We start from the raw sequence: 26,028 nt of genomic DNA, 5'->3' as shown, positions 1-26,028 counted from the left end.
CAACACCCCCCCTCTCCCTCGAGAGTGTCAATCTCCAGAGTACATAGAGGTCTTCTGCTTTCAGATTTATGCTTTTCCAGCACATGGGTGACTAATGGCATATGTTGTTTCCAGAAGTGACAAGAAGCGGACCTGCTGTCAGGAGCAGTAAGGAAAAGCTTTATTCAAATTTTCATTTTATATTTGTAAATATTTGCTACCATAGACATCTACCCCCTCTTTTGGTCTTTTGAACAAAAATGTATTATAGGTTTCAGAGTAAGGAAATACATTTTCCAGTTTGCCTAAAATGGCAAAAAAAAAAACCCTGGTTCTGGGTATGTGAAATGGTAATTACAGAAATGTTATGCAGATCCACATTACGTTCCATGTAATCAGTCCTCTGTGACCAAAAAATGTTTCCTTTATGTCTATGTGTCACTCATATGTATAGCAAAGCAGTTATTGTAAATCATCCTACATGCTGGTATGTATCTGCAGAATATTTTTTTATGCTGATTCATCTTTTATGAGAATGAATGATAACTTTGAAGAAATCAAAGGTGTATTAAATTAGCTTGACTCTCCTTTCTGGTCTCAGTCATGGGGATTTATTTTAGTGTCTACAACTGTGTAGTTTGGCACAAATAGTATTTGTATGTACTGAGTCTGCAGTTTGATGGTGAAATGGCAATGCCTGAAAATAATCACATCATTTTTTTTAAAAAATGAGAACTAAATCTAAGTCTTTGCCACATGTAACTAAAAATCAGCTATCAACTAGTATGTTAATATTAAGCCAATGTAAAATATGTGGTTTAAATTTCCATTCAATGTAAGCTTATTGGCTAAATCTCTAAACTGATCTGAGTTCAGCTCTTAAAACAGGTCTGAATTTGGCCCATTTGGGGCATTATACTTCATTAACACTGTGCTTTTACTACCTCGCCACTTGACAAACATTAACTAACCAATCCTCTCAAAACCTTTGAGAGATAGGAGGTGTTAATATCTACAAATAGAGGGATCAGGCATGGAGGGTGAAAGGCCACAGAGACAATGGCAGAATTTGGATCACAATGGGATTAAATTATCTTCTGGCTTCCTTTCCTGTGCTCATAACTCTAGATCACACTCAGAGGCTGCAGGAGGACTCACAAAAGCTAGAGAAAAGGTAAGAAATCTTTACATCCATGTGTCAAGTTGTCTTCCATACGCAGGCTACATCTGTGTAGCAATAACATTCTAAGCAAAGCTACCAAAAGTATTATTTTAACTGTATATTGTAAATTCTTTCTTTTTTTCAACTGTTTTTACAAAAAAACAAGGCCTTGTATAATGTCTAAAAATGGACCTAAATGGCCAAATTTGGATCCAGAGCCAAACCTCCCATAGTGAGGGGTATTCAGATCCGGGTTTTGGCTCAGCCTGGCATCTACCAAATATGTTGCGTAGCAACTCTGTGCGTATCTCTGAACTTGTGTATAGTTCCACTTGGCTTCCACTTCATGATTGAATATGGAAATGTGTTTTCCTTTAGCATCTTTAAAGATGGAAACAAAAGAGTGCAGGGCATGACAGACAGGCATAAGCCTTGAGCTGGTCTCAGGATTGCAGTGCGTAGAGGAAGGCTATGTATTCTCCCCAACCCACCTGTGCTGGGTGTGGCTCAGGATCTGACCCCAAGATTCCAAACTGAGTATCTTAAGGTAGAAGAAAGGAAGGAAACAGAATACAAGGAAAAATCACATTCAGATAAAGGGGCACTATTCTTATCAGCCCATTCCAGGCCTATTCGCCTCCTCTCTGGGGAAAACTTCCTGGTGTGGGCTAATCTCTTCTCTTCACATGAAATTTGTCCCTTGTTGTTTTGTTGGTGGGAAACAGGTTCTTGTTCTATCCCACATCTCTAGTGGAACAGACAGCAGGGCTGCTCCCAAGCCTCACAGATCTAATAGAATCATGCTGCCAGGATTCCTGTAACTTGCAATTGTGCCTGGGATCCCCCTTAAAGGGGAATCTGCAGCATCAGAGTCATGGGGGAGGTGAGAACGGGAGATGCTTAGAGTTGTATTTTTTTCCATCCTGATCTCTGCTTGTCTCTTGGAGCAACCACTGCATGTCCCCTTCCCTGTGAGGATCCTCGGAACCAGAGCACACTCCAAGTAGAAAGTAGAGAGTGCCATGAAGGCAGACCCAGATTAAAGACCTTTAGGGAGTGTGCACAATTGGCTTCCCACCCCCCATATTGATGGAGGAGCAGTTGGGCCAAACATAAGCAATGTTGGAACCCTGTGCACAGGATGGAGGTAGCTGAGTACAGTTTCTGTGGAGGAGGGGTGGGATCTGTGCATCCTTTCTACATGTAGATCAGGTCCTCAGATTTTAGACTCCCCATGTAGCATTAAGAGTTGGATTTACAAGGGGGGTGTTCTGGGCTGGGTTTCTCTCAATTTCTCCTGTTCCACTTCATGTAATTACTTAAATACTCTTTCAGTCAGAATGACTCCATAGCTGGTGGCTAGGGCACTGACTCGGGAGATGGAAGACCCAGGTTCCATTCCCCTTCTCCAATTAATATTTAAGGATTTCGGAAGCCTGTGTGCATGCCCAGGTGCCAAAATGTAGGCACCTCAGGGATTTTAACAATGGAAACTCCGATATCTGGGGACTTTAGGCGCCAGTATGGTTAGGCGGCAGCTGAACAATGGTTTTGTGAATGCCAATGGTGCCTAACGTTCAACTAAGACATCTACACCCTCCTTTTAAATCCCACCCTAAATTGTCCTCCCAAGCTGAGCATTCTCTAAAGAATGGTGCATTGTAAAGATCTGCAGATACGCTCTAAATTATATCCTCAGCCCCTTTTTTCTACTGCAAAACTAACAATTAACCCAAAACATATTGCTCCCTAGGCAAAATTATGGAAATGTTTACTTTTTGGTTTATAAATGCAAAGTCCCAGTAAGATCCAAGATCATGAGCTGCGAGTGCTTGCAATATACAATGCTTCCTAGAAAAAGTGCTGGTGATGTTTTCCCTGTTCTCAGAACAATCCTGCCTAATCTAGTTGTTGGTGTTTCTGGTTTTTCTCTAGATCTTAAATTATCTGGCAGTAAAGTTTAAAGTCAGGGAGCTTCTTTGGCCTTTAGCAGCTATCAGTAACCGGCAGTTAGAGCTTGAACTTTCCCATGGCTGGTAGTAGACAGACCCTCTGCCCTATGGTGTGGGAATCTGCATCTTCTAGCACATTGGTGCTGTGCTCCTACACTTTCTCCCAGTATAGTTCCTCTTTTTCTCCTAATATAGTCATTCAGTTTTTCCATCTGAGCTCCTGAGAGACATTGTACCATCCCTTTATTTTTTTTATAAAGGTTTTGCTGTGTCTAAGGTGGGTGAGGTAATATCTTTTATTGGACCAACTTCTGTTGTGAGAGAGAAAAGCTTTCAAGGTTACACAGAGCTCTTCTTCAGGTCTGAGAAATGTACTTAGGGCTTGTCTACATTGGCACTTTGCAGCACTGGAACTTGCTCTCTCAGGAGTGTGAAAAAACACCCCCCTAAGCGCAGCAAGTTTCAGCGCTGTAAAGCGCCAGTGTAGACAATGCACCAGCACTCAGAGCTACGCCCCTCGTGGAGGTGGGTTTTCTAGAGCGCGGGGAGAGCTCTCTCCCAGCGCTCTGCCGCGACCGCACAAGCCACGTTAAAGTGCTGCCATGTAGACCAGCCCTCAGTGTCCCAGCTAAATACACGGTGGAACAGACTGTTTAGCATAAGTAGTTAACACATATTTCAAAGGACCATTCAAGGTAAAGTGGCCCATTAGTACCCGGTCAGTCATGGGGGGAGAAAGAAAGGAGAAGCACTGTTAGTGGGTTATAGATTGTTGTAATAAGCAGAAATCCAATGTGTCTATACAGTCCATGCGTTTTAGTGTCTAGCAAAGGTATGGACTTAAGCTCCCAGGCTTAAATGGGGTTCTGTGAAAAGTGTTCACTTACGGCATGGCTACACTTGCAGATGTAGTTGAACCAGCCTTCGGAGAGCGCAGTAGGGAAAGTGCTGCAGTCTGTCCACACTGACAGCGGCATTGGGAGCGATGCATTATGGGCAGCTATCCCAGCATGCAAGTGACTGCAACGTGCTTTTCAAATGGGGGTGGAGTGTGACAGGGAGTGTGTTGTGTGTATGTGGGGGAGAGAGAGAGTGGGTTTTGGGGGTGGGGGCTGAAAGCATGTCAGCATGCTGTCTTGTAAGTTCAGACAGCAGCAGACCCCCTCCGCCCCTCTCTCTCTCACACACACACAGCATTCCACACTAATGGCTTGCTTTGTCTCAGAGCAGATAAGCAGCCTGCTGTCAGAAACGGAGCTTTCAAAGGGCATATCCGCATTCCTGTAGCGATTCAAAAACAATGAGATGAGTGGCCACTTAAGGGGATTATGGGACGTTTCCAGAGGCTGATCAGAGCACAGTAATGCAACACCTCATTCACACTGATGCCCGGGTGTTTCAGCCAAGATGCGCCAAGCGTTAATCTTCTCGCCGAGATGAAGTACCAGGAGTGCTTTAGCCGTGGAGTCAGAGCACTCTACTTGCCTTGCCAGTGGGGATGGGTAGTGAGCTAGGGCGCTGGGGCTGCTTTAATGAGCTCTAACTCGCAAGTGTAGCCAAGCCCTTACAGGTGATAGGGAGTCTGAGTCTTTTATCATTTTCCTGTGTGAGTTCATTCGAGAGCTTAGTGATTTGTCTGGTTTCACCCACATAGTTGTTGCTGGGGCATTTAGAGCACTAGGTGAGTACACCACATATTGTGTAGAACCCCTGGACCTTGAAAGCTGTGTTGTGGGAGGTATAGATCATTGCAGTAGTGGAGATATGGCTGCAGGTTTTGCATCTGTTTGTTATGGCAGGGTCTGGTGCCACTTTGAGTTGCCATGTCCTGGCCCATTTCCTACTCAGATATGGTTTGCCTAAACAGTGTCTATCATTCTTTTCCACGTTTCATCTTTTACTCACTGCTTCATTGTGGTTTTCCAAGTGAGCCAGATGCTTGCAGTATAAGTCATAGGCGCTGACTCTGTAGGTGCTTGAGGGCCGAAGCACCAATGGAAAAAAATTAGTGGGTACTTAGCACCCACCGGCAGCCAGCTCCACCCCCATGAGTGTCTCCTGCCCGCCAGCAGCCCTGCCGATCAACTCTTCCCCCTCCCTCTCTCCCTCCCTCCCAGTGCCTCCTGTCCACCGCAATCATGCATGCAGGATGGAGGGGGAGGAGCGGGAACAGAGTGCTTGGGGAGGGGCTGGAACTGGGCAGGAAGAGGTGGGAGCTTGGAGGAAGGGGTGGGGCCTGGGGCAGAGCAGAGGCAGGAAGGAGCAGGGGTGGGGATTTGGGGGAACGTGGGGAAAGGAGGGTGTGGGGGCAGGGCCTGGGGCGGACCGAGGGTTGAGTATCCCCGGGGGCAGGAAAAAAGCCGGTGCTTGTGTTACAAGCCACTTTTCAGTCTTTCACCGGGCCCGTGTGCTGTGGGACCATCATCACTCTGTTCATCTGTCTCTTTCTCCTCTATGGTCTCTGCTTCTCATTCATTTCTCACTGGGTGTATTTTTTTTTTTAATATCAACTGATAATCATAAGGAATATCAGAGTTACATGGTGGTTTGTGGCTTGGCTTTTTCTTTCAGATGTTTATATGCTTTCCTTCCTCCACCTCAAGTTTCAGAGAATCACAAAAACAATCATACAGCTGATGGTAATCAAGCAACTGAACTGCCACACCATCACATGAATAGTTGTTCCAGTATGTCAAACCATACTCTGAGAACTTCATTAACTAGGAAATTTGTAAAGAGTTTGTTTTGGGCTTGCATCTAAAGGAAGTTTCTTCTTAATCTTGCATGTTTTCAGAGATACCCAAAGCGTATAATTTGGCTTCCAGTCTGATAGGTATCTTAAGGGTGATATGGGTGTGGTGGTATCTGAATGTTTCATTTTATTTTCTGAGGGGGAAGTCTTAATGATCATGAAAAACTATGATGATTGCCTAGATTCTTGATGACTTCAGCAAACTCAGGAAGAACGCTGTCCGCTATCGAATTTTAAAACAACAATGTGTATTACCAAGGCTGTTACAAACCATAAACTGCTTTTTTGCAGTGCTATCAGCAGCCACATCATTATAGTGAAGAAAACTATAGCTCAGTGGATCAAATTCTGATTTCGATTTACAACATAATTCCATTGACTTTGATGGAGCTAATCTGGATCCACCTCAGTATCAGAGAGTAGAATTTAGGATAGCATGCTTGTTCTGCATGGAACATATTTCCGTTCTTATTCGTAGATTACACTGGCTTTTAATGGCTTTTAGCTTTCAGAGTACTCTACCCTTCTTCCTCTTGTAATATAACATCTGACTGATGGCATTAGGAACTCTCCTTGAAAAATCAAATCACAAAAATCTGAGGAGCCATTTAATAACATTTCTCATCAGCTCTCAGATACCAGAACAATTATTTGTTTTCCAAATGAGCCAGATTTCTTTATTGGGCTGTCAGTGTTCCAAAAGCTGCATTTATACAAGAGATTGTCATAAAAAATGTATGTACTTATTTCAGGCTGTAGCAACAGCCCTGTTCTAGAAATGTGAATCCTCAGTAGTGAAGTGCAGAGGACACAGTGCAGGAAAACATCTACAAAACAGAGGATGTTTTGTTCATTTTCCACTGAATGCATCCGAAGAAGTGAGCTGTAGCTCATGAAAGCTTATGCTCAAATAAATTGGCTAGTCTCTAAGGTGCCACAAGTACTCCTTTTCTTTTTGCGAATACAGAGTAACACGGTTGCTACTCTGAAACCTGTCATTATACAAGAAGCTTTCCTCAACTACTGAGAAATGAGAGCAGCTTCCAGGGTTGTTCCTTTTGAAGCAGCTCTGCAAGAATAAATGTACATGTTAAACATTGTTGGGTTCATGCACTTGAAGAGCCCCTAGGACTGTATTCTAAAGCCTTTTCATGGCCTTTATATTAATAAATAAGGGATTTACTGCATTTAGACACATATCAGGATCACAGTGAATGTTTGAATTAACATTCACTCCAAGGAGAATAAATTCCTTAGCCCTCATTAATGTCCACCTCTTAGGTACACCTAAAGATTGAAATAAGAGGATTTTGAAACACTCCTGTTCTCTGTCCTCTTTTTAAAAAGAGGGGGAAAATACTCCTTCAAAACTGCCAAGCAGCAAGATAGATGTGGGAGTTTGCAGTATCTTTGAAAGCACAGTTCATACTGCATGGGTATACTCTATCAATTTTCTGTAATAAAAACTACATGGCAACAAATCAAAAAGCTATCCAGGCATTCAGACATATATCTGCCAATTAACAACTGTAAAATACTCCATCCTAATGATTATTATCAGGCACTGCGATGAGATATATCTTGAAAACCTGCGATCATGAAGTCATGTTTGCCTGGATCTTGTATCTTAGGAAAACATACAGGGTCATTCTCATTGACTTACGTTTATACTGTGTAGGTTTTATTACTATATATATTATTCTGTCCGGTGGATGTGTTTTCAATGTTGCAAGGCACGCAACTCGGGTCTGCTGCAGCTGGAAATGTACCAACCAGTCTGGATACACAAACACGCATGAGCTCTACTTAAGCTACTGCGTGAAAAATGTGTTAACACTGTGGCATGGGCTAGTCATCAGAGCATCGACCCAGCTTGTATTTGGATGGCTGTCCCATGCCGCCATCTGTGCTGCAACATCCACGCTGCTATTTTTAGTGCATTAGGTCAAGCACAGCTAGTTCATATCTTTCTACCTGGGCTGGGAGGCACACTCCCAGCTGCAGTGTAGACATAGGCAGGCATGCAAAAGCAGCATTATTTTCAGATGTATAATTGAAATGACTTGTGCAACTGAAAATAATTCCAAGTTTTTGCATGTGCACCTGCATATTTTGCACACATAGCTCAGATGCATTGTTTTGAATATGTTTGAATCTGTGTCTAAAACAAAGACAACAGCAAAGTAGAAGGGGCTTTGCACTACTCAGCAACCTGTGCTCCTCTGAATGAGCGGAAGTTAATCCAGAGTGTAGTTGGCATATGGTACGTAGGCAACTGGAACTGGGCTGTGTTGCTTGGGCTGGGGAGGATAAGCTGCTTCTTTCTCTTAGTTTGTGATTGGTTCTCTGGGCTCTATGATTGGGTGTTTCTGACTGTAGAAGGGGAGCGCTCACCTTTTTTAGTACTGTTACCCCTTTAAACCTGATTTCTAGCCAAAAACTCAGGGTCTAGTAGGTTGTTCCAGTTGGATGGAGAAACTGGTGATAGTCGGGTATTGCTTTGATGTAGTTTTTGTTTATTTACAAAGAATGTACAAAATCCTGTGTTTCTAAATACAGAAGGAATCAAATAGCAGGAAACAGTTTATTTTGCTCATGGGCACAAGCTTCTTTTCTGCCAGCACCCTGATCCAAAAACTTCTCCCCAGGTTTCTTCCAGGGTCAAACCTTGTGCTTTCAGCTGCTTCTTCAGACTCTGTGTGGCTTTCTTGCACTGTTTCTGGATCTCTGTTGGTTTCTATGTGTTCTCCCCCTACACCCCCCCTCCCCCCCAAATAATACTCAACAAAACTCTCTGCCCACTCAGTATAAACTGCTTGAGTGGGTTCACAAACTCTTTTTTGTCTTAGGTGGAGGGTTTGTGATTAACTTATCCTGACAATTGTGTTAATAGAAGGATAAATTCACACACATAGTCCCAATGAGGTTTTAACTCAGCCCATAACAAGGTTTCACACAGCTCATGAAGTTACCTTCTAACTACTCTTCTGGGTTAGTATCCTTTGGGAAAAGGATTTTAGCTAACCTGAATCTCTAACCACACTCAATCCCTCATTCACACAGACATAAGCAAGCATACAAAGGAAAACCCTGTCGGACTATTTCACCTACAGGTTACGAAGGAAAGAAGAGCGATAAGTTGTTGTAAATAACTGGGAGGAGCTGAAATGCAGTGATAGGGGGGCCATATAAGCACCTGTAGAGACGCTTTTTTGGACTGGTGGACTTGTTTTGACCCCGGAACATTGGCCAGTGCCTCTGTGCCTAAAAATCAGCTGAAACAAACCTGGGACTTGAAATGGAAATCAACATTCATCTTGAAAGGTTTTCCAATGCCTTAACCTGGTCCTACCTGATCTCAAAAGGCCAGGCTTCCTCTTTTAGAACATGATGATTTTATCATCTCTGTGATTCACATTTCCTCTTTGGAGGTGAAAATTGATTATCTTGCCCCATTGCAAAGGTTAGAGAATTAAATAGAAGGGTTAGAAAATATTTTATCCAAATCCTGCTGTTAAAATGATCATCTTCTACTGCTGCTCTTACCATGTCTCTCCATCTTTGAAATTGAGTCTGTCACAGAGTCCTTTCACTGGTTTGCTTTCTCTAGGGATGGATTAAGACTAAATGGGGTGCAGATCTAATCCGGTGATTCTCAACCTGTGTCCCATGGGCCACTCGCAGCCCAATCAGCACACAGCTGCAGCCCATGGGACATCCTTGGGGCCATGCAGATAGCGTGTATATAAATATAGATAGCGTGGCTGCAGCCCACATAACACATTGAGCTGCATATGGGGCACACAATGGAAAATAGGTTGAGAATCACTGATCTAATCCAACCGAAGGGCCCTCCACAACAAATCAAAGTACTGCAGGCACTCCCCGTGGGACAATGGAAAAACTCCTGCTTTCAAATAAGATATAGCTGTCTGAGTTCTTCAGCTCTGCTGTGGAGGGGAACTTAAACTGATCATGTGTTAAGGAGAGGAGAAATGCTTATACTACAGTGCGAACAATAAAATGAAAATAGCAGATACTCATTCTCTTTCAAACTTTAAATTTAAAAAAAAAATTTGTTAATAGGGAACTGGAAAATATAGAGAACGTTGCTTAAAAATAACAGTGACTACTGGGCAGTATCGAAAGGGCTATTGTAAGAGAAGTAAATGGGAAGGTTTAAATATTACCTGAGGCTTAAGAGTCTGAGTCTATATTTGGAATATTATGTAAAATGATAAAAGTATATGGCATTCCTTTTAAACAGTCACTTACACTGGAACAAATGCATCCCTCTTGTAACTCAGTTGAAGGCAGTGGAGACATACCAGTGATAAGTTTGTCTCTCTGAATTCACTGATGAATCAAAACATATTGTACCAGTTAGTAACTTCAAGGACTCACAAAACTCATGGCTGTACAGTAATCTTTTCTTTCAGATGTTGAAATGGATTGAGTCATGGATGCAGATAGGAGGAAGAAAATTTTTATTTCCAGGGATGTAGGATCTTTCTCTCCCTTTCCTCCCCCCGCCACTCCAGCTTACACAAAACCACTGAGAATCATACCAAGAGATTTGTTTCTTCTGGGGGAAGAACTGCAAAATATTGGGCCAGAGGTATCTGTTCTTCATCCTGCATATTGAGGTAATTTCTAAAAGAATAAAATATGCTTTTATTATTTTGATTCAGCAATTCATTTTACGGCTACATAAAGTAACCATAAAAATGATTCTCTGATATTGATCAGCTTTGCATTGAGGTTGAGACATTTATAAAGAAATCAGGGCCTTATAATTAACAACAAAATCAACTCTCTCTTGCTTTTTAATTTTTTCTTACAATTTCTGCATAATAAGGGCAAAGAAACCAAAGTGTGTAATGGGGCATAACTAGGATAATTATTGGTAGAAAATAATCTCTGGGTGAAATTCACATGCTGCTGCACAAAGAGTAATTGGGCTTTGGGTAGGGAAATCCATGTGAATGGGGGAAGAGAATCCATCCTCCAACCAATTTACAGGCAGGGGAGCAAAGCTACAGTGTATGGACTTGAATACTGGCCACAGCCCCTTCCAACTCCATTCAGGCATTTATGCCCCTTGCCATGTGAAAGTGTGTATTCAGTGGCACACTCCCAAACACACAGTATAGTGTACAATCGGTCAATTTAATAGGCTTCATTGAGATCAATTTTCAAACCTGGACAGCTCATTTAGGGATCCTCATTTTGTGTTTCCCTTACATCACTACATATTGTATAGTCGGTGCTGATGTGTCCATTTGCCCAAGTAAAGATCTCAGTGCCTACATCGCCATCTCTGAAGCAAACCTATAAGAAAGCGTTTCATAGTGGGTCACTTGTTACCCAAGCGATAAACTAGTTACAGCTATCCTTTTAACAGGAAGTCTCCTCCTCTCTTTTTCAATTGCTTTACCTTCTTGATTATTCAAAACTACAAGATTCCTGAAAAAATTATGGGCCTCTATCTGGAGGATAGTTGGATTACTGAGTTAAGATGACTCAGTCAACATGAGCAATCAAGATTTGTGAAAACAAACTATCTTCAGGCAGTATGATTAGGCTGTTTAATGTCTTCCATGTTGCTAGAGACTTCCTTTTGGCAGCACTCATGCTGCCTGCACCCAGAGAGAGGAGAAAGGGAGAATTCTCTTTACTAACCTCACTGCATGATTCATAATTAGACACCTTCCAGCCACCTTTCCATTCTATTAAGCTCCAGTATAACATATGAGTTTACAAATCCTATGTCTAATTTGACCTTTTAGGCCCCAAATGAGCAACATATGGCCATCACTCTTCAGCAGAGCACCTAAGTATGTGCTTGAAGGTAAGCATGTACTATAGTGCTTTGCTGAATTGGGGCCTACATGGATAAAAACATTTCTAAAGTGGTTGTTCATATAGATATTATGGGCCCAACTCAGCGCTGGCTTAAAGAGATACAAATTTCAATAGGAGTTACCGTTGCGTAAGTCAGTTGTTCTATTTCTGACTTGGCATTTATCTACCCGCATAACATTTTGGTTTGTATTGTTTTTTGCTCTTTACAAAGGGATCCCTATAACAATATGAAATTGCCAGGTGTGTGTGTGTGTGTGTACAGACATTGAGCACGTTGCATCCAGATTTTCATCAACCATGGGCAGAATGCCATGCAAATATAACGGCACAGTGAATGAGGATATGCACAGTGGTTGGCAAATTGCCAGCGTCTGAGGGTCAGGGTTTATAGTTCACATGCTTTGCCAAACTTTTTGGGTCTGCAAAAAGGAACTGAAGAGCATTTTATCACTTGCACATCAGATCCCAGGCTAAACATGGAAATGCAGATGATCATGAAAGAAATATGATGAAAAAGAAAAGGGTTTGATGCAGATTCAATTTGTGCATTGGGTGGAGGTTCTGGGCTGCTCCCATTGTATTTCAAACAATTTTCCCATCCATAGAATGTACAAAGACTCAGGCTAGGACCTTTCATCTGAAAAGATGGGTAGACACATCACATGGAAAAAACAAAAACAAGACTCCCTCCTATTCTTAGTAATTAGCATGTGTAGAGCTGGACCTCCTCTCACACAGCTGTGCACTCCAGTACTCTAATTAAAAAGGCCTTTGTCCTTCCCTCCCTGCCCCTTAGTGAGACATGGGGATAAGTTTCCTTCTGCAGGGAAGTCCTGACATTCATTTAAACTTAATTAAGACTGACTTTATTTATGAGTAATTATGGTAGGCTTGCTGACTTTTTTACAAAAAATTGTGCTAGGAGTCAGATTTTTGCAGGCATGGAGCTTTATTGCTGGCATAAGATGCACTGAAGCTCACCACTGTCTCCTATACTGCAGCAGAGCAAAGTGCATGGAGAGTTACTAGGAAATGCATTGTATGCTGCTTCCACGAATATGCAAAAAAACATTTTTGGGACACCTACTACAGCTGTAACATTAAGTTACTAAGAGTCTCTTTTTTTCCCCCCTCACCCCTTCATATTCCTCATCAGCTTTATCACCACCTCCATCTAATGTTTAACCCGAGCAGGTATGTTATGTAGTACTGCCAACTCCAGGCATTCAAAATTCATGACTTAGATTCTTTTAATCACATTCTGGTTTCTGAGCCAGTAGGGTTGACATTTTTAAGCTTTTCTCCACAACTGTGAGGATTGGAAACTTTTTTCTTTTCTTTTTTTTTTAAATTAAAGCTGACATTTCCACGTAATCACGTAAACACCTGATGCTGTGCTTTTAGGAATAAATAAAGAAATATAGAATATGATCATGTAATAAGACTATCATAATGCATATGCACAAGGGGAGCCAACTTAAGGTTCTAGAAGCAAACTTTATTCTAGCAATTCTTGACTTTTGAGGGCTTGACTCAGCAATCTTAATGTTTTTTTATATTACATATGAATATTACAAATATATAATATTAAAAAACTAAGTTCTTAGGCTTTTAAAAATCAAACTGAAAAAAACAGAAATTCCATTATGTGGCATCCTATTGAAGCCCACATCATTCATCAGCAGGGCTAGAACCTGTAGGTCGACCACACAGCCCTTACCACTTGAGCTAATGGAATAACTGATAGCAGTGGTAGGTTATCATCATCTGTATGGATCAGCACCAGAGAGGAACAAGACACTTTGCCATTGGGTTTCATAAATAAGTGCTGATGGCTGAGGAAATCTCTAGAACCCCTGGATCTTGAGTTCCATTCCAGGCTCTGGAGGGGAGTGAGCACAGACTCTCTTCTGTCTGTCTCCCACAAACTTGATCCCCGCTCCCTTGCCCCTCCAACCTCTCCCAGCCCTGTGTCTCCCCCATCACAGGCTCCTTGTCCCAGTCTCATTATCCTTGCCTACCAAGTCCTAGTCCCCATTCCTCAGGTTTCTTGTCCCAGTTCCAGTCTCCTTGCCCATACATTCTTGGTCTCCCCCTTGGGAGCTTGCTGCGTGAGTCCCAGTCCCCTTAGCCAGTTCCTCATCCAATCTCTCTCCCCATCCCTGCAACTAGGCTCCTAACCTCCATAAGACATCTCATCCAATCTTCATCTCTCTCTCCCACCATACTCTCCCTGGTTCATTATCCAAATCTTTTTGCCCAGCCAATCCCAGTCCTCACTACATCCTGGCTTCATGTTAGATCTGTCCTGCCTCATCCCATCCCCTGTTCCCTACCCCACTGGTTGCTACACCCAGTCTCCTTGTCCAGCCTGTCCCAATCTTCGCTCTCATCCCATGACCTCAGCCAATTTCAGTGTTATGCCCACCCAGCCAAGGCTCCCAGTTGCAGTTTCTTTCCACCATGACTCTCAGTCACAGTCTCCTTGCCCAACTATTCCCAGCCTGCCTTACCCCTAGCTGCCAGTCTTCTTGCCAAACCAATCCCAGTCTCTCCCCCTTCTAACTCCTAGTCACAATCCCCGCCCTCGCCTCCAGTTCCAGCCTCATCAGACTCCTTGTCCTAATCTACACCTTTCCCTCTCCCCAGTCCAGCTTTTGTCCACTCTGTATTCAAAAGCTTCCTCCTTCATACTGCCTGGGCACCAGCAACTGGGTCACTGAAGCCACAGGAGAAACATGCTCTCTGCTCTGTGCCCAGACTGGAGCAGCTGGAAGGACCAGTTACAGGGAAAGTCCTTCTTAGCCGCTGTTGTCATGTTAGAGCATGCTCAGTTGCTCTGTGGGACTGGCCCATGCCCAGTGTAGTAAAGAAAAGTTATTTACTTCTTCCCATAATCTAAGAACTAGGGGTGAAATTAATGGGCAGCAGGTTTAAAACAAATAAAAGGAAGTTCTTCTTTACACAGCACACAGTCAACCTGTGGAACTCCTTGCCTGAGGAGGTTGTGAAGGCTAGGACTAGAACAGGGTTTAAAAGAGAACCTCCATAAATTTATCCAGTTAAGTCCATTAATGGCTATTAGCCGGGATTGGTAAGGAATGGTGTCCCTAGCCTCTGTTTTGTCAGAGGGTGGAGATGGATGGCAGGAGAGAGATCACTTGATCATTATCTGTTAGGTTCACTCTTTCTGGGGCACCTGGCATTGGCCACTGTCAGTAGACAGGGTGGTGGCTGGAGGGACCTTTTGGTCTGACCCAGTATGGCCATTCTTATGTGGTGACACGTAGGAGCTGAGAGGCTTAAGCATGCTCAGTGAGGATGGAAACTTTAGAGATTCTATCTGTTCAAATCAAAGAAGACTCTACTGAGCATGGCCGAACTGTGATTTCCAAGGCTTTGCCAAATGTGAGCAGATTTGTATGGTGATTGCAAAAGGCACGTCCCTGATACACAGGCCACCTCATAGCCAAATTTCAAGTCCCTGCTCCAAAGCATGGGGCTCTAGAACACTTCAAAAAAAATCTCAGTTTTTTAACATGGGCAAAACAATATATTTTTCCCTAGTCTTGTTCTCAGTAGCGGCTGAACTGTTTTGACTTCTTCTTCTTCAATATCAGACTGAGGTAGATACCTAGCATGGAAAACTTCAACCCAAATGGTTAAAGTTTCACAAAGTTACAAGCAACTGAAAACAGGGACTTATAATAGAAAGTGTAGGGCAACCTTAATAATAAGCAGGGCTACCAGCCCCACCCATAATTTATGTATGTATTGCCTTTGGCAATGCTCCTGAAATATTCTTCCAACCAGTCAGTTTTATTTTTACAACAACAAAGTTATTCACATTTTTGTTTTAATTTTAAGTACAAATCCTGAAAGTTCCGTTTTCATCAGATGAACCAGAGAGAGTGATAGTATGTAATCTGATTTTTAAATCCCCTCATACATCTCCCTTTTGACTATATTATATTTTTATTTAGTAATTTTTACCAGTTGAAGTCTTGGACAAGGAAGGCAAAGAAGAAAATGCAGAAGGTTACTAGGAAAAGTTTTCTATGACTACTTAGGAAAGATTTGTGACCCCCGCTAAGGATATCAATCCATTTGTGAATTAAGTACCATTAGGTACTCCTTCCCCTACCCAATGATCTGACCATATATTTCCCTCTGTAATATATCTTCTCTTCATTGGCCCGATAAGTGAGCATTACTGGACTGAGCCTAAATATGAGTCCTCTGTATGTGACACATGCAAGCACTACAGGATGCCTAAACATTTCATTTTTTGATAGTGCTCTTTTAATGAGCTGCAGGTGCCACAAACTTCATGTTCCCTATAGCTCTTTATTGCTTACTAGATAATTTATAGGGTGCCAACTGTTTTACTGCATCAAGTGATGATTATATTCATGCCCTCAAAACAAGAAGAAAATACTCTGTTAACAGCATATTTCTTCCAAAATGTGGTAATGAGATGTGTTACACCTCCTAGAAAGAACTTGCAGGGTGACTCTCTATTTAGATTGCTGCAGTTTGCATATCTATTTTTGGCCCAGCTCTCCACAGTAAGAACTGATAGTGGCTCTGTAATCACAAAAGTAAATGCATATTTCCCATAACATTTAGCTGCTTGGTAAAAACAAAAGAGTATGATAAAGTGATGTAGTTAAAACAGGAAAAGTCAAAAACATATTTATTAATAAGATGCTGCTATTAATTTTTTAACAATTTTCAGATTAAAACTGAGCAATGAGCTACAACAAATCAGAATGGCTTAGCCAGGCTATTCTGCTATTTTTCCACTGTTCCAAATGTCCCTTATATGTGAACACTCCATGACAGGCACATGTCAAATGGTCATAGCATCTCTGAATAGCATCGGATGCTTCCAATCTCTAATAAGCTTCTTTAATACACTATTCATATAATGCCACTCATCAGTACAAATTACCTCTGCAAGGTCAGTGAATGTTAATGTTTCCTGCAACAGAACCTTAAGGAAATAATATAACCTCTCTCCCTCTCTCCTCCTAAAATAATTTCATGCTAAGTACTATTCTTACAGAAAAATAAATTAAGAAATACTAGAGTGTGTAGTTTATACTGACCATGTTTTTGTAATGCCCAACCCCACCCTAGATTTCTCCTTGAGTGTAGTAATAATTAATTTAAGTATTAAAACAAACCTGTCAGAATTCTGTCATCACTGTAAACAACCAGGATGTTTTGCCTGTGTTGTTCACACAAGATTAATCTTTAGATTTAGAATCTTCCCATGGGCTGCACTATTTCTATGCAAGCAGAGCAGAAGTCAGGGTATGTGCAGAAGTTAAGCTGTATGAGATAAAGCTGCAATAAATTCTGCTTGCGCATCATTAAAATGTTTCATTTTAATTACAAATTAATTTTATGCAGGTGTTTTTTGTTTTTGTTTTTTTTAACCAAATCTTCTAGTTCCCTGTTACCCATTTTAGCACTCTTTGTCACAGTTGGGGGGGGGGGGGGGGGAAATAAAGTTAAGAATGTAGGTGAATATCACAGCTGAAGGCTGACTTTTCCATATTCAGGCCCCACTTCAGGAAAGCATTTAAGCATATGCTTAAATCCAGCTCTTATTCAGGACACCATGTGGGACTTAGGCACATGCTTAAAGTTAAAGATGCCCCCTGAATAGGGGTCACAAAGCAGACTGGTTTTAATAAATTTAAACGTTAGGTGTCAGCAAATAAATTCTTCTGTTTAGCAAGAAACTATTTTATCTTCTGGAGATTCTGCTGCTCTTTCTTTCACAACTAACTTCAACCACCTGTCATGTTTGTAGTAGACTATTAATTTCAAGGCATACAATTAGTATAACTAAGAATAATCTCTAAACCATATCACCTTCTTATTAGTCTTTTATCATGCGTCCCAGCCTATTGACTCATTTGTGCTCAGGAATTGCATTTACGTTTTACTCTCAGGCGAATCCACAAAATATTACCATGATAAGATAACAAACTGACACTGCTCATTATGCTTTGTAATAACCATAATTAGAGGGATAATCATATGCTTATATTTTACTCATACTTCACTGGCTTTAAACTCTGGTCATAGATAGCCTTGTTTTATGCTTGTATCTGTGTTATTATGGAGCTTGAATAACAGATTAAAAGACATACAATAAAACCTGAGGAGTTTTTTATTCAAAAGAAAGTTTAAGTATGGGTAGAAATGGGGTAAATTTCTGCCTGAAGCTTTGGCTAAGCACTATCTCTGAAAAGATGCCCCCAGGTTTTTTTATTTTTATTATTTTAAATTATTTCTATTAAGATGCTAGGCACCAATTAATTAAAATCAGTTTCACGTGGTAACATATATTAGTTGAAGAATGTGATTGCCTTGTGAGAACAGTAACGTATATCCTTTGGTGTGCTGTTCCTCACCCGATACATAATTTATACATACAAATGCTCTGCAGATATTTCCGCATAACTATAATTAATTGCTGCAGATCCACAGATGAGGCTGTGTGCCTGGGCGCATACACTACACAGACAGCCTCATTTGTGTTTATTTCAGGCTAGAGACTACTCCTGTGAAAAGCATAATAAGTAAAGGGAAAACATTCCTTGTTCAGTATTTAAAGACCCACATTGTCTTGCAGAATCTGTGTGGGCAGAACCTTGCAGAAATGTGTGCAGTCCACCAGGAAACTGATTAAAGTGACATGAGGTGAGGAGAAACAATTCTCCCATACTAATAGACATGTCCTAGCCGGGTACAGAAATATTGGCAAAGTGCAACTCAGCTGGTATTTATTTCATGTCACTCATGCAATGGTTATGCCACTGTGTGCCATTGATTAGTATAACTATTGAAGAAATGTTGAACATCAGGAATGTCCTAATAAGATTTGTTAATAGCTTTCCAAGGTGGAGTCTCCATTGCTTTCGTAATTTGAGATAGATAAATCCCTAGCAAATATTATAAATAGGCTCAAATTGACCATCTTGAATATGTCAGAGTATGGAGCATTCAGATCTGGGATTTTGGTATTATAAACATAGGGGACATTTTGGCAAATTCTGATCCAAATTCCAATCAATATTGTAGGGTTCAGAGCCTGGGCTTTACTTCAGGATACTCAGTAAAGAAATAATCCCATATTAGCAGAGAGTGAACTAGATGATCGAATAGGCCTTTTTCTTTTCTAGCTTCAGTGATTCCTATATTGATGATACAAAGCAGATGATGGCACAAAGGAAAAAATAAATGATGTTTGAAACATCTCTGAAATGTTACATTAGCAAGTTGTTAACGATGTTCAGTAGTAATCAGATTTTACCATTGATGATAAATTCATTGATCGTATTCTGAATGCCTAATCAGACATTTTTGCATAAGAAAGAGTCCAGCAAGACCTTCCATTGTTGTTCAGTTTCTATATTTTTCCTACAAATTTTTATTTAACTCTTTTTTTGTAAAACTATTGTAATAGCTGCTCTACACTTTGTGATTTTTCCATATTAACTATTTCACATGTAAATTGAAGTCCATGACTTCACTAGGAGCTGGGTTGCTCAATGCCTGTGAACATCAAACTACTGATTTCTCTAACACTCTGGGTACGTCTGCACTGCATTTTAAATCCATGCTTGAGCCCAGGCTCAAGGCAAATCCCCTTGCTTCTACACTGCAATTGTGCTAACCCGGGACTCAGACCAAACGACCCTGCCGGGCTGGAGAATCTGAGCACAAGTCAAGCTCGGACCCATGGTCCAAGCCCTCTTGATTTGTAGTGTAGCCACAGCCCAGCTTGCTCAGGTCCTAGAAATCACCTGGAAATACCCAACAATTCCATAGGACAACTTCCTTTTGTCCTCTCTATCCCAACAATCTGCAATCTGTTCTTTTGAAAATGGAAGCCCCTCACCTTGGTAAATGGGAGCAGCTCAGGTCAGCGTTAACCATTCCGTTCTAATCACTGATCTGCAAGCACACCATCAGAGAGTATCTTGGCTTTGCAATGTTGAGTGAACTGATTAAGCTTTTTGGAAAGTGAACTACTTCCTGGTAATGTGCAGGGTGGGCAGTAAAGTTTTCCCACAGTGCAGCACATTTCTATGGTGACCGTAGCCAGGTTTTGTGGGGAGGGGCACTAGGGACTCTGGGATATGGTCAGTTTGATTCAGGTCTGTGCACTGCAGAGTGGACACCAGAGTCCTAGGTTTGAGCATGGATCAGAAAATTCTTAACCTTGGGTTAAAATATAAGGTAGATGCTCAAGCCCTGGGTTCCCTAACATGGACTTACATTGGAGTGTAGACATACCCTCTGTGAACAATTAGAGGTCCTACTCTGCCAATCATTTCTGAGTAGAGCTCCCAATGGAGAGCTCTGTGTAAAAATGGACGACAACATGGTTCTTTATCACTGATTGCTTTGTGTTGCATCTTGTTTGTTTCTGTAATATAAGGTAACAAGAACTAGTCTCAATGTTATGGCTTCACTGAACCTTATGCAGTGTTAAAATAGTTCCTTAAGCCTGGTATTCCATGCATCTTTTTATGCTTTCCCAGAATTCTGATGGCTTGATTTGATTGATTTTTGCTGATGACTATTTCAAGGTTTAGGTCTGTATCCATCTTGTGTAAATTCCAGATCCCTATCCTGCTTAGTATTGCACATTGAAAGCCCACTCAGAGTGTACTGATTTTTCTTGTTTTGTTTTTCACTTAATTCAGTATGGCCAAAATTTTTTGAAAAGGAGACTACAGTTAGGCTCCTAAATCCATACTTTACCTTCTCCCAAGCCAATCTGGTTTTAAGAGTGCTGAGCAGCCAGTAGGGATTTGGAAGAGAAGAGGGGAAGGTTTTCTGTGCTTAAGGGGCAATGTGGAAGAAAGTACTGAGATACGTGGAAGAAGTGGTCAAATGGTCATTGCAAAGAGGCATTCTGGATGGGGTGGAGCAAGACAATGAGAGACGAAGACAGATAAGTGAGGAGCAGCCCAGAGTTAAGAATCTTAACAAACGTTTGTGAATCTTGAAAATTTCACTAATGTTTGCACATGCTATCCAAAAAAGTCTTCCTGGATGTGCACTACTCACTCTTTGCTACTTGGCATTTGGTAGTCTCCTGTTCATAAAAGTTTCAGTGAAGTAAACCAGTTGAAGAAAGAAAAACATGTGACTTAAGTGATGGTTACATAGCATGAATGAGGAATTCATCAATATGAACAATTCACAAACAAACCATAGGCAGAAATTTATTCACATAAACTGTTCAGTACATTAATAGAAATCAGAATCAGATTCCAAGTGACAGAAAAGGCTAAATTTGCTACATATATTATTTTCAGTGAATAATATAACTATTTGTATTTGACATACTGAGGTTAAATTATTGGTGTGTTCTTGGTGCCTAGCTTCTCTGGATACTGTAATGGAGATAGGAGAGAAGAGGATCATGCTTCGTCTATCCACCACCACTGGTACCATTAAGGAATGGGAGTTGCAAGTGCTGACACTCCTACTTCATGTTGTGAATCTGTGCTGAGCTCATGTGGCCCGTTGGTTGGCATGTCCCATGTTAGGAGATGCATATTAAGAGCAACACATTGGAAGCTATTTGCAGTACATTTATTTATTTAAATGTACTTTATTTAACCTGCTAATATATTGATGATGATAATACAAATTCTTATGTGCCAGTAGATTGTGCTCCTTCTATTCACTACATGCACACAAATACAGAGCACTCTTGTAACATTGTCTTCCTGCTGCTAGCTGCCTCTTAGGATCTGAACTATCCCACTGCATCGTAACACATCTCATAAAGCATAACACAGTAGTATACTAAACTGAGGCATAAGAGACAACATAGGGAAGCCAAGACCAGTGCCTGCCCCCAAACAATTCTGTACATGCGGAGTATCCTGGTCGTGGGCTTCTCCATTAGTGAAGCTGTATGTTTTGTTGAGCTCTGGACCCCTGCCAGCTCTGGACCCCTGCCAGATTAATGGATCTGTTCTTAATCTACCATTGCTTGCAGGATTGTTGGGGGTTCTCCTAGTGTTGTGGCCTCCTGGAAAACATTCACTTTCTACTGTAGATCCGTCTGACCTTGCTCACTTTGACCACCAGCTTGATCAGCCCTGAACTGGAGAGACTCCCTGTGGAAGTGAGTAGTAGTTCTGTCTCCATCTCCATTCTAGTCCTTAGCCTTTCTGTTGACACTGCCAACCTTGGTGACATTGGGATGGAAGATTGTGCGATATGGACTACTGTCTTCTAGAAACTGGACTGAGATCACCAACAAAATGGATTTTGGGTGCATAGAAGGAACAATAATCAGGATAGGATAAGGAGGTACCTAGAAAATTATGATTAAGAATCACTAGCATAGATTCATAAGAGAGAATGTCTAATTTACACCGTAGATTTTTTTGACCCAATTAAAAGGCTGACATAGTAGATAAAAAGATGACTATAATTAAGCCAGTTCTTAAGAAGCCTTCTGAGACAATGCATAAAATACTAGTCTGTGTTTTGTCAGCATGGTACATGGAGCAGAGCAAGTATTATAGCTTTTCTGAGGACATGCAAGAATTGCCTGGAGGGTGTCAATTTGTCAGAAAAGAAGATAGTAAGCAATTTGTTTATGGCAAGAGCTGAGGTGTAGATAGATAAAATGTTCCTGCACTTAAAGTGAGCTCTAAAGGCATTATAGAAAAATAGCCAGGATTTGGTCCCTACAGGAAACTTTGTAGAGGATTTTTCTCTCTGAGGGAAACATGTTGGGGACGGGGGGGAAGAAGAAGAAAATCTGAAAAGTTTTATTCAAAATATTGTAAAATTCTGAGATGAATGTTTGAACTGTTCTGGACAAGCAGGCAGTTATTTTCTCTAGGATAGTTTTGGTGCTAATTCAGACTGATAGTCCATGGGAAAATTATTGCAAATCCTTGTGAGACAGAGTTTTCTGTCTTTCATCAACTAACTGTTAGAAATAATTTTGGGGGGCAAAACAAGAGACACCGGGCCATTTATCCAACTGGTAGAAATCAATGTAGCTTCAATGAAGCCAATGGGGCCACAGTTTCATGCCAGTTAAATATCTGGCCCATCAGATACTTTATCACAGTTTCCAGAGATGCTAACAATGAAGACCACACCAATTATTTAATAATTACACTATCCAGAGAAACCAGCAACCAAGACCCCACAGATTATTTCAATGCAGCATCCAAACTAATCAGCAACTAAGGCGACTTCAGCTATTAAACTACAGCAGGGGTCATCAAATATTTTTTGTCAAGGTCCAAATTTCTTGGTCAAGGTCCAGACTCCACAGAAAATAACAAAAACATAAAAATATTTCAGGGTCCCTTTAAAAGCATCTGGTGGTCTGGATTTGGCCCATGGTCCGCCTATTGACTACCCCTGTTCTAGCATGTTCTCCTGTGCCTCTCTGCAGAGCAACTAACAATAATAGGTTTGTGGTTTGGTTTTGTTTAAATTATTTCAAATGCCAGAGGAATCAAAGAAATTTGAGTACAGAACCAGACAGACTATGGCCCAGTTGACCTTTATTTGGGAATATTCTGTGCAGGGGGTCAGGAACTCCAAAAGCTAGAACTTATAGTTTCCACCTTGATCGCTCCCTAGGAAGATGGGATTTTTATCTTGTAGCAATGGCAGAAGAAGTTCATGCATGGAGATCTTCCAAGGTTTGCCAGAAGCCCTGTGACCTCTGTACTGCTTCCCAGCCTCATCCCACCCTGCTCTCTAAGGCAATACAGCTCCTTTAAGAGTCATGTTCATGTGGTTTCTCTAGCTGGTACTGCCCTGCTCAGAAGGGTTCCCGTTGTGGGGCACTGGGAGGAATAAAATAAATGACTGCATGCAGTGATGTATGCTGGGATGATGGTGTTGAGAATACTGTCCCCTCGTTCCATCCCTTCCTTACGCACACAGCCCAATCCCCAGGCGTACCCCGGAGGGGTTTCCCAGGATCAATGAGAGCATACTGCAGAGCCAGCACTCTTCCCTATCCCACATGCTTTCCTCACCTGGATCTGCTGCTGTCTGCTCCCTTCTGCTCACAATAGCAGAAGGAAATATTTTCCATTTACTTTAGGAAGAGGATGTAAAATAAAGTGTGTTTAGCTTTGTTTTCTCTCTCGTTCCTTCCTCTGGGCTTCCCCGTGTATCCTGTCTATTTTGTGTCTGTCTTGTTTAGATTGTCAGCTATTTGGGGTAGGGAATGTAAATTGTATGTGTCTTGTACAGCACAAAACATTGTCAGCACATAACAATAATAAGGGCTTAGCTCAGAGATCAATTAGCATCTCAGTCATATCATTCCCTGCTTAATGTGTACATTATAATGCAAGTCATTTTATTTGTGCACTAAGGTCATAAATGTGTTCAGTGTTCTCTGCTGGTTCCAGAATATTTGCTGGTAAGTGTTTCTCTGCTGGCTTCCTGCCTACTACGCATCACTATGTAAATCAGTGAGAGAGACTGGTATGCTGCTAACTAAGGATAGGTTTTTGGATCCTTGTTTGGGGAAAAACAAGAACCAGCATGAACCTAAAGCTTTTTTGAGGTTCAAAGACTTAAACTTTTTCTTTTCTATATTCATTTATTTCTAAATGTGACTCTCTGTGATTTCCTGATTTCTGCCTGGCCCTAGAGTGGGAAGCCCCAAAATACCATGAAAAGAGTTGTTTATGTAACATTTCTGGCCTTGCCAAAAGCAGGAAGTACTAAACATGTCATAAGAACGTCACAAGAGTCTCAGCTCAAAGCTATTCAACAGATATTTATGTTGCTGCTGCTATTATTATTTATTTTTATGGAGGCCTTTTACTTGGTTGAACACACTTCAGTCCCACCTGAGGGCACGCATTACAGCTTCATGTTATAAACCAGATATATTAGGGATGACACCGTTTATTATAGTCATTGTAAAGGCCCTATATTTCTGCAAGATCCTGCAATGGTATAGGGAAGATCTCCATATATATGATTGTGATCTTGGATTAGGTACTCCCCTCCATATATATTAGCAGTAGCTGGCAGAAACTGGATAGGGGTCGTAAAAGGGAAAGTAGTAGTTTCGTCATAATCTTCCCCCTCCCTTAAGTAAGCCACTCTACAACCATGGGGCATGTTGGGGCGAGGAGAGGTTAAACAACAGGAGCCCCCCCTATGCATAAAGAACAAACCTTCACAGCAGCAAAAAAAAAAAAAAAAGTAGTTTACTTTATGCTCTGATCTGCATTAACTCCCCACCCACAGCATTAATTCCCCATGGAGGAAGGAGCAATGTGCAACCGCAGTGGGGAAGCTAATGACAAAACAACATGGAAGCTGGTTGTGCTGCCACAGGGAAGAGGGATCCATTTTTTCCATTGTGTTTGGGGATGTACAGGGCTGGGGGCAGAACAACCCACACTTCTCTGATCTATGCCAGGTTTGTTGGGATCCTATTCCCCATCTGCATGGCCAGCAACCCCAGCCCCTGGATAGATCTAATAGATTTGGAACTCTTACATTTTATGGATGCTTGACAGGTAAGGTGTCCCCGCAGTGGGTTTGTGTGGGGTTTTTTGGGGTGGTGCCCCTTGGAATTAATGAAAAACAAGCCATAAAATGAGTTATCTTATGAAAAATAAATAGATTGCTCATGTGTGGTTAATAGATTTTTATATCCTACATACAAGAGACCATAGATCTCTAATAGCTTAAGGAATTAAACAGGTACCTAGAGAGGTTACCAAAAGAAGAAGAAAATGAAATTATCTTTGGTCCATTTGGGAGAAGGGGAAAACTGCAAAATACAGAAATTTGTAAAGCTGACCTAACTAATCACTTCTGAGAGAAAAGTAACCGAGCAACGAGCTATGGAAGAGGTCTCAGGGGAACCCCAACACTAGCATGGCCTCTGAAAATGACTATTTAAAATAAATGAATCATTACCATTAAAAGCTAAGCCAAAATCCTCTACTGATATCCGAGACAGTTTCTTAAAGTAGTTGCTGATGGTGAAATAAGCTGTTATTATGTGGAGATACCCTCTTTACAAAGTAACTCACCCACCTTACTGAATGTGAAAAATAGAAATAAGCATGAGCCATAAAATTTTGATCCAGACTTAGATCTGAAGCACACCAAACACTGGTGATGTTCATACTGGGGTTTGATTTGGGCCACTGTGGTAGGGATTATTTGTTAAATTGGGATCTGGATCAAGATTTGGATTTTAACTCAACTCTCCTTCCAAAATTTGGGGGTGTTTAGATCTTGGATTTGGATCACAT

General features: G+C 41.3%; 1 long non-coding RNA gene across 1 annotated transcript; it reads left to right on the top strand.

The window, feature by feature from the left end:
- Positions 1–25,249, top strand: LOC122462363. Its single transcript, XR_006284865.1, has 3 exons — positions 1–147; positions 1,108–1,153; positions 25,182–25,249. It is a non-coding gene; the product is annotated as an uncharacterized LOC122462363 (long non-coding RNA).
- Positions 25,250–26,028: the final 779 nt, after the last annotated feature.

Source organism: Chelonia mydas, chromosome 11 (assembly GCF_015237465.2).
Source record: "Chelonia mydas isolate rCheMyd1 chromosome 11, rCheMyd1.pri.v2, whole genome shotgun sequence".
Lineage (NCBI taxonomy): Eukaryota > Metazoa > Chordata > Testudines > Cheloniidae > Chelonia > Chelonia mydas.
The sequence above is the reverse complement of the archived record's forward strand: the minus strand, read 5'-3'. Positions and strand labels throughout refer to the sequence as shown.